Below are 8,080 nucleotides of genomic sequence, written 5' to 3'. Positions count from 1 at the left end.
CCAGTCTGCCCCCTGCATATAGGCCTAAAATATACTTTTTTCTCTGTATCGAATCATGTTATCTTGTTACCCACCCCCAGCCCCTGATGTTTTGGGCTCAGCCCCTGATGTTTTGGGCTCAGCCCCTGATGTTTTTAAAACCTAAAAACGCCCCTGTCATGCTCTGTCTCATTTTGGCAATATTTGTGTGATTATGACGCAAAATGACTAGCAATTTCAAGTATTTTGTGTTTGTGATTTGGTTTAGCCAATGTTTAAACCATTTAATCCGAGTAGTAACATATATTTGATTAGTTATGGCCTTTTGTAAACTTCCGTCTGATAGTGCTCTCGTTAGCAAGGCCACGAGGTTGCTAATTATATTGTATATTTTATTTAGATGTGTAATGTCTGCAGCAAAACACCACTGAGAGGATGTTCTATTTCACTTTTCAGGTATGTTTTTATGTATATTTTTGTGTTTATTATTGCTTTTGCTTTTATTATTGCGTCATGTTTCATACGAAATGTGGTCATGTGTCGTGTGTTCTATTATATACTGTTGTAGCGTAATGCTGGGTACACACCAAAAGATTTTTTACATCTTATAAGATTTTCAAAATGTGATAGACCACAAACATGAGGACAAAAAATCCTAGATTTAAGCATTTTGCTCCTATAGTGTGTGGTGTGCCATGATAAGACAAAGACAGCACACCACACACGAACAGATTTTCAACCAGAGTCTCAACTGTGAACACAGGAATTCTCGCAAAATGACGCGAGACTTCAGAATAAGCATGGCGGACGATATGCAGGAAGAAATTGCGTTAGTGTTTGGAATGATTTTCACATAAAATTCAAGTGAAAAAAAACCCATTGTACCCACCATTAGCCCATATATAACCTTTTATACAGAAATATATTCATTCTTTATTGTCTTTATTTATTCTTTATTGGATTTATTGTCTCTTTAGAAAAAGTTATAATCCCTCTTTTTTTAATCTTTTTTTAATTGATTTTAAGAATTACAATTACAGTCAGGGGGGTACAAAGAGTAAAGCCGATAAACAAACATAAAAAGACATATACATAAACAGTGACAAACTTAAAAGTTAAATAAAAAATTTAAAATGTTTACAGATTGAAATGCACTTTGCAGCTTTCTTATTTTTCAAACCCAATATTGTGTTTAGGTATTGTAAAATGTCTGCTCTTAAAATAAAAAAACAAAGGCTTGTTTCCTCCAAATTTACACTTATGAATATTAAATCTTAACACTCAGCTTCCTGCGTGTGTGTGTGTGTGTGTGTGTGTGTGTGTGTGTGTGTGTGTGTGTGTGTGTGTGTGTGTGTGTGTGTGTGTGTGTGTGTGTGTGTGTGTGTGTGTGAGAGAGAATGACCGTGTCTGTCTTCCATCAGCTCGCTTTCTGATTGGATATTGTTTTGTTTCACGTGATAATCTCCAGAACGTGTGCGCGTTTGTCCTCGGGGTTCCCCCCACACATCAGGATTTCTGATCGTAAATATTAAACATGTTGAATATTTACGATTCGCGATCGGAGCGGCTCCGACGTTCTTCCGAGCAGGTTAGGACAATCTTAATACACCTCACACCAAGGGAAAATCTGATAAGATAATCTGTTGAACCATCAAGATAATCGGGACATAACTAGGATTGTCGGAAGGGGGGAAATCGGCCCAAAATCAGCCCGATTATCTTTTGGTGTGTACCCAGCATAACACAGCAGTTGCTACGGGGAATGCGTGCTGTTGATGTGTAATGTCTGCAGCAAAACACCACTGAGAGGATGTTCTATTTCACTTTTCAGTAAATACAGATCAACAGAAATGATGTGTCCTTGCATTTATTGGGGAATTGAGCCCACTGACTCCTGTTTATCTGAGTGCACGAAGGACGTGTGAAGGAATCACAACGAAGAAAACGGGGAAAGTGACCAGATCCAGTTTGTTGAAGCTGCCATCGTAACATAAAGGGTAGAAAGCCGGCTAACACATGACGGAGGAATAAACTCACATAGCCATCGGGTTTCGTTTGACTGGCGTGCACACACACACAGGGGCATGCAGTCATTTATTAAGTTGCAACACCTGAACAGCCACAATGAATGAACCACACCCCTTAGGTTCACACCCCTTAGACAACAGTCATAATAAGAGCACACTCAAGGTAACCAATGTTCAACACCCCCACTTGCTCTTAGGCTGAATAACATACAGTTATCATGTACATTTACATCACACCAAAAATAAAACACACAAACTTATCAAGCATGACTTTGGTTACAGGTTTGGTCAAAATATCTGCAACCATGGATGCTGTAGGACAATACTCAATAGTTATCTTTCCATCTTCAAGTGCAGATCGAACAAAATGATACTTAATATCAACATGTTTACACCTTTGTCGGCATATAGGGTTTTTAGACAAAGCAATTGCCCCTTGATTGTCCTCATAAATTGTCACTGGTGTGTACATACATTCATTGTCCATTCTATTTAGTAACTGGACAAGATATAGGCTTTCCTGTACAGTAGCTGCCAAGGCCATATACTCAGCTTCACATGTAGAAAGAGCAACTGTGGATTGTTTCTTAGACCTCCAAGAAATAACAGGACCAGTGGTAGACAAACTAAAACAGTAACCAGTGGTACTTCTTCTGTCATTTTGGTCTGCTGCCCAATCAGCATCACTAAATGCAAAGAGATTAAGATTTACATCATTTCTCCTATAACACAATTCCTTATTCACAGTTCCCTTTAAATATCGCAATACATGCTTAGCAGCTACCCAGTGTTGGTTCTTTGGTTCAGAAAAGTGTTGTGACAGCTTACTGACAATGAAACCTAGATCCGGTCTAGTACAGGTCATTAAATAGATCAAGCTACCAACCACTTCTCGATACAACTTTGGATCAACACATTCTCCTTCATTATCAAATTGCATTTTGTTTTCACATGGAGTTGACCTTGGTTTACAATTAATCATATCAAACTTCTCCAAGATCTTAATAATGAACCTTTTCTGGTTCATTTTTATTTCACCATCTCCTTGTGCAAAATCAATACCCAGAAAATGTGTAAGTTTACCAAGATCTTTCATTTTAAATCTTTCCTCCAACATTCTTTTCACATTTTTGAGTATCTGACTATCGCTTGCTGCAATAAGAAGATCATCAACCCAAACTATCAATATGATTTTCTCACTTCCAATTTGTTTACTGTAAACACAATGGTCAGCAGGATTTTGAACAAAATCATTTTGAATCAGAAAATCATCTAGCATTTTATTCCAATTCCGCCCTGATTGTTTCAAACCATATAACGATTTGTTAAGTCTACAGACAAGCCTCTCACTTGTTTCTGACTTAACCTCAAATCCTTCCGGCTGTTCCATATATAATTCAGTATCAATAGGGGCATGCAAATATGCGGTCTTTACATCCATTTGATGCAGTTCTAAACCATATTGAGCTGCAATTTGCATTAAACTACGTATTGATGTCATGTCGGCAGTTGGAGAAAAAGTTTCTTTATAATCAATGCCTGCAACTTGACTATACCCTTTCGCCACATACCGAGCTTTGTATGTTGTTCCAACTGGGTTTTCCTTCACTGTGTAGACCCACCTGCCTCCCACTATATTTTTACCTTCAGGTAGTGTTGTAAGGGTAAACGTATCATTCTCTTTAAGAGAGTTCATCTCCTCCTGCATAGCTTTACTCCACAATTCTGACTCTGGTGAACTTATAGCCTCCTTTAGAGTATGGGGTACACCACATGCAACTCTATAACAATAATCAATACTGGTTAGTGCATGGTCATCATCACATTTCACTCTACACTCATAATCTCTCAAATATTGTGGGGGTCTCTTCTCTCTCTGTGGATAACGTCTGCTCTCAACACTTTCTCTTTCACCTGTATTGGGGCTTGGGTCACACGTTCCAGACTTTATGTCCTGGGAATTTATTATTTCTATTATCTCAGGTTTTGATAGGTGAGTTTCAGCACTCTCCCTACGCACTTCATCTTCACACATTGACTGATCTGTCTGAGTGTGGCATTCTGTCCCACTCTTTGTGATAAACTCCACCAACCTACTTTTATTCACTTTTCCTGAGTCTGGATAAAAAACTAGATATGCAGGGCTATTCTTGTCATAACCGACGAAAATCCCTTTTTCACATCGAGAGTCTAACTTTTTCTTGTTCTGTTTGTATGCATAACACTTTGACCCAAATATTTTCATTCTTGAAAGATCAGGCTTCTTTCCAGTCAACATATAGTATGGGGTCTGTCCTACACGTCTGTTAAAACATCTGTTGCGAATAACAGCTGCAGTCTGGATTGCATACGTCCATAACATTTTTGGTAAGTTACTCTCGATTAACATACACCTCGCCATATCAAGTAAAGTTCTCCAGCTCCTCTCAGCTGTCCCATTCTGATGGGGTGAATATGGAGCTGAGGTTTCGTGTCTAATTGCATTTTTACTGAGCAGGGACTGAAATTCCCTGGATGTAAACTCGGTGCCATTATCAGATCTCATACATTTAATTTTACCATAAGGTGAAACATCAGCAATGAACTTCTCTGTTCCTTTGACTGTATCACTCTTTGCTCTCAAAAAATATGTAAATATTGCACCTGAATAGTCATCAGTAAATGCCAAGATATATCTGAAACCATCTTTTGCTATTGGCTCCATAGGTCCAGCTAAATCTGTGTGCACAAGTCCAAGAGGAACTTTTGCTTTTTCATCTGCCTCCCTGTTCCTGCTCTGAACAAATTTACCCTGTGTACACACTTCACATTTCAAATTAGACAGTTCAGTTCTACCTTTGATTTTCATCCCCTTTGTAACATTTTCCAGCTTCAACACATCCTCATAATTACAGTGACCAAGAATTTCATGCCATGTGTGTATATCATAACATCCATGACATTGATCAACATCGTCTGTAACAGTGCTTAAATAGAACAGTCTATCATACACCTGGATGTCAAATGTTACACCGTTCTTATGAACAAGTCTGTTCTGACCTTCTTTGAAAATGACCGTCGCTCCCTGTGACGTCGCTGCCTTGACTGAGAAGATGTCCTGTGGAAAAGATGGGACGTACAGCGCCCCCATCAGCATCGTTTCCACCACTCGACCTTTGTTGTCTCTCAGGCGAACTTTGGCTGTACCTTTCCTCAAGGCGACACCGCTGGTCCTCTCTCCATCAGCCAGCTCTAGGATGTGCTTGTGTGGCTCAAAACTTTCGTCAAAGTCTTTGAACTGTGTGATGTCCCGAATGATATGCGACGTGGCTCCTGTATCAACCATGAGGCCTTTTTCCTTCACTCCGCTGACCAGGACGGCATCCACTTGGCCCACCTTAAAAGCAAAGGTGTGGTCCTCCTCGTCCATCACCCGCTTCGCGTTGTCCCGCTTTCTCCGTCTGCAATTCACATCCTTGTGCGTGGAACTCTTGCAAAGATGACACCACTGTCGCTGTTCTCTATGCTCGCTCGTAGCAGAAGTGCACTCCACAGCCTTATGTCCCTTCTGTCCGCAGTTAAAACAGGTCAATTTCATGTTCCATCCGTCTCTTGCTTTCATCACGCTGTCGTCCTCTGAGCAAACAGCACTAAACTTTTCTGTGCTCTCATAGCTTCTCAGCTTTGTTTTAAACTCCGTGAAAGTTATCGTTTCATCACTTTGAGTTATATGAATGGAAAATGGCTTAAAAGAATCTGGTAGGCCCTTCAGAACCATTGCGATCAACAAGCCATCACTTAAAGTCTCTTCCGCATTTCTCAACGCTGTAATAGCGGTCTCTGCGCGAATGACATAATCTGTGACGCTCTCATTGACAGCTTTCTGGAGAGACGTAAGCTCTGTGTATAAGCTGATCACTCGTGGTTTCCCCTTACCAGCATAGTGTTCTCTCAGAATCTTCAGCGCCTTTCTTCCATCATCCGCTGCATCTCTCATCACGAGGGAAAGACTTTTATCATCCAACAGCTGAATCAGTTCTGCATACGCATCCTCATTTTTCTCTGCGTCTTCTTCTACACCGTCATCATCAGGTGGTTCGCTCAGTATGGTGCTCTTCAAACTGAGCAGACGCAGGTGCGCTAGAAACTTAGTTTCCCACAGTTCATAATTTTTCTCATCCCCGTCAAAGCATAAACGGTTCCACCGGCTTCCAAACTCCTTTCTGGGCCCATAACCTGTTGAAGCTGCCATCGTAACATAAAGGGTAGAAAGCCGGCTAACACATGACGGAGGAATAAACTCACATAGCCATCGGGTTTCGTTTGACTGGCGTGCACACACACACAGGGGCATGCAGTCATTTATTAAGTTGCAACACCTGAACAGCCACAATGAATGAACCACACCCCTTAGGTTCACACCCCTTAGACAACAGTCATAATAAGAGCACACTCAAGGTAACCAATGTTCAACACAGTTACAAAAGCGACGAGATCCGTCACACTCAGAGTGATTAATGGCTGGACTGAAAGTTTGGAGAAAAACAATCTACATAGTAGTATTGTCAAAATATCTATATTTTGATACATATCAATACTGAAATATCTGTCAATACTCATTTTGGCCTATATACACCGATACGATACCAGCTGCGCGTTCTCATTCTCTCATCTCAACGACAGCGAGTTTGACACACCCGCCTCCTCTCAACGCGGGATTGCAGGTAGGCCTAGACCTATTACGCATAATTTTATTAGGCTAATACCTGCAAGTTTCTATGGCATATTTTAATGGCAAATGTCACGAGTGCAATATTATAACGCGAGGGCACATTCATGTAATCGCAGAAAACTGGACGCGAGCTCTCAAATATACGAATGAACTGGACTCGGATATTGAGTGTTCGCTCGCTCTCGGACTGTGTCATATCATGTGCAATCGCGATTCGCGAATCTCTCCAAGTGGTTCTCACTGCAGACTCAAACGATTTAAGTCTGCTCTTGAATTAAACGTTGTCAAAAGTTATGAAAAATCTGGAGTTTCTGTCCCTCCATTGACACGCAATTACCACTTTGAGCTTCAAAAAGGTCATAAAGAGATTGTAAAACTATAGTTTGAATTTTCTGAAGAGAAAATTACAGAGGTGGGAGTAAGTCACACATGTGCAAGTCACAAGCAAGTCTCAAGTCTTAACCTTCAAGTCTCAAGCAAGTCCGAGTCAATTTTGTGAAAAGCAAGTCAAGTCAAGTCAAGTCACTGCTTTATGTCAAGCAAGTCAAGTCAAGTCGTAGCTTGGGTCACAAGTCACTGGCAAGTCATACAAACGTTTGATGATTTCACTGAATTTATATATTAAAATAAGTTAAAACTACATAAGCTGTGGACTATGGTTTTATTTGCAACATTTTTTTTTAATATGCATTTCCACATAGGCTACAGCTGAGTGGTTACTACAATAAAAATAATAAAAAAAAAAAAAAAAAATTCAAACTACATAGCCTAAAATGTAAATGTAACTGAAATTAGGCTAACATTAAAGCATGAAAAATAAATATGCCTCAAACATTGCAGAAGACCATTAAAAGGTATTAAACAATTCACAATTCAAGTATAATGGTTCCTATGCCACCAAATGGCATTCTTCAAACTGGCATCCCCTTTATGGAACATGAACACATCCCAACAAGTTAGATCTATCCTTTTAAAAAAAAAAAGAATAACAAGAAAAAAACAATAATAATTGAATTGACACAAAACTTACACCTGTCAATCAGGTGGATTGACTATTGTACATTATTAATCTGTGCGAGTGAGTGATTTATTAATATTTGTGAATGAATGTGTGTGCATGTGTATGTGTGAAAAGTGTATTGTTTGCATGTCTATGGTTGTGTTTGACTGTGTGTGTGTGTGTGTGTGTGTGTGTGTGTGTGAGAGAGAGAGAGAGAGAGAGAGAGAGAGAGGTGATTTGATTGAGTGTGATTGATTCATTAATATTTGTGAGTGAATGTGTGTGCGTGTGTATGAGTGAAGAGTGTATTGTTTGTTTGCATGTGTGCATGGTTGTGCTTGCAAGTTTGAATTTTTGTTTTGT

This window comes from Abramis brama (genome assembly GCF_963993115.1).
Source record: "Abramis brama genome assembly, chromosome: 4".
NCBI lineage: Eukaryota > Metazoa > Chordata > Actinopteri > Cypriniformes > Leuciscidae > Abramis > Abramis brama.
The sequence above is the reverse complement of the archived record's forward strand: the minus strand, read 5'-3'. Positions refer to the sequence as shown.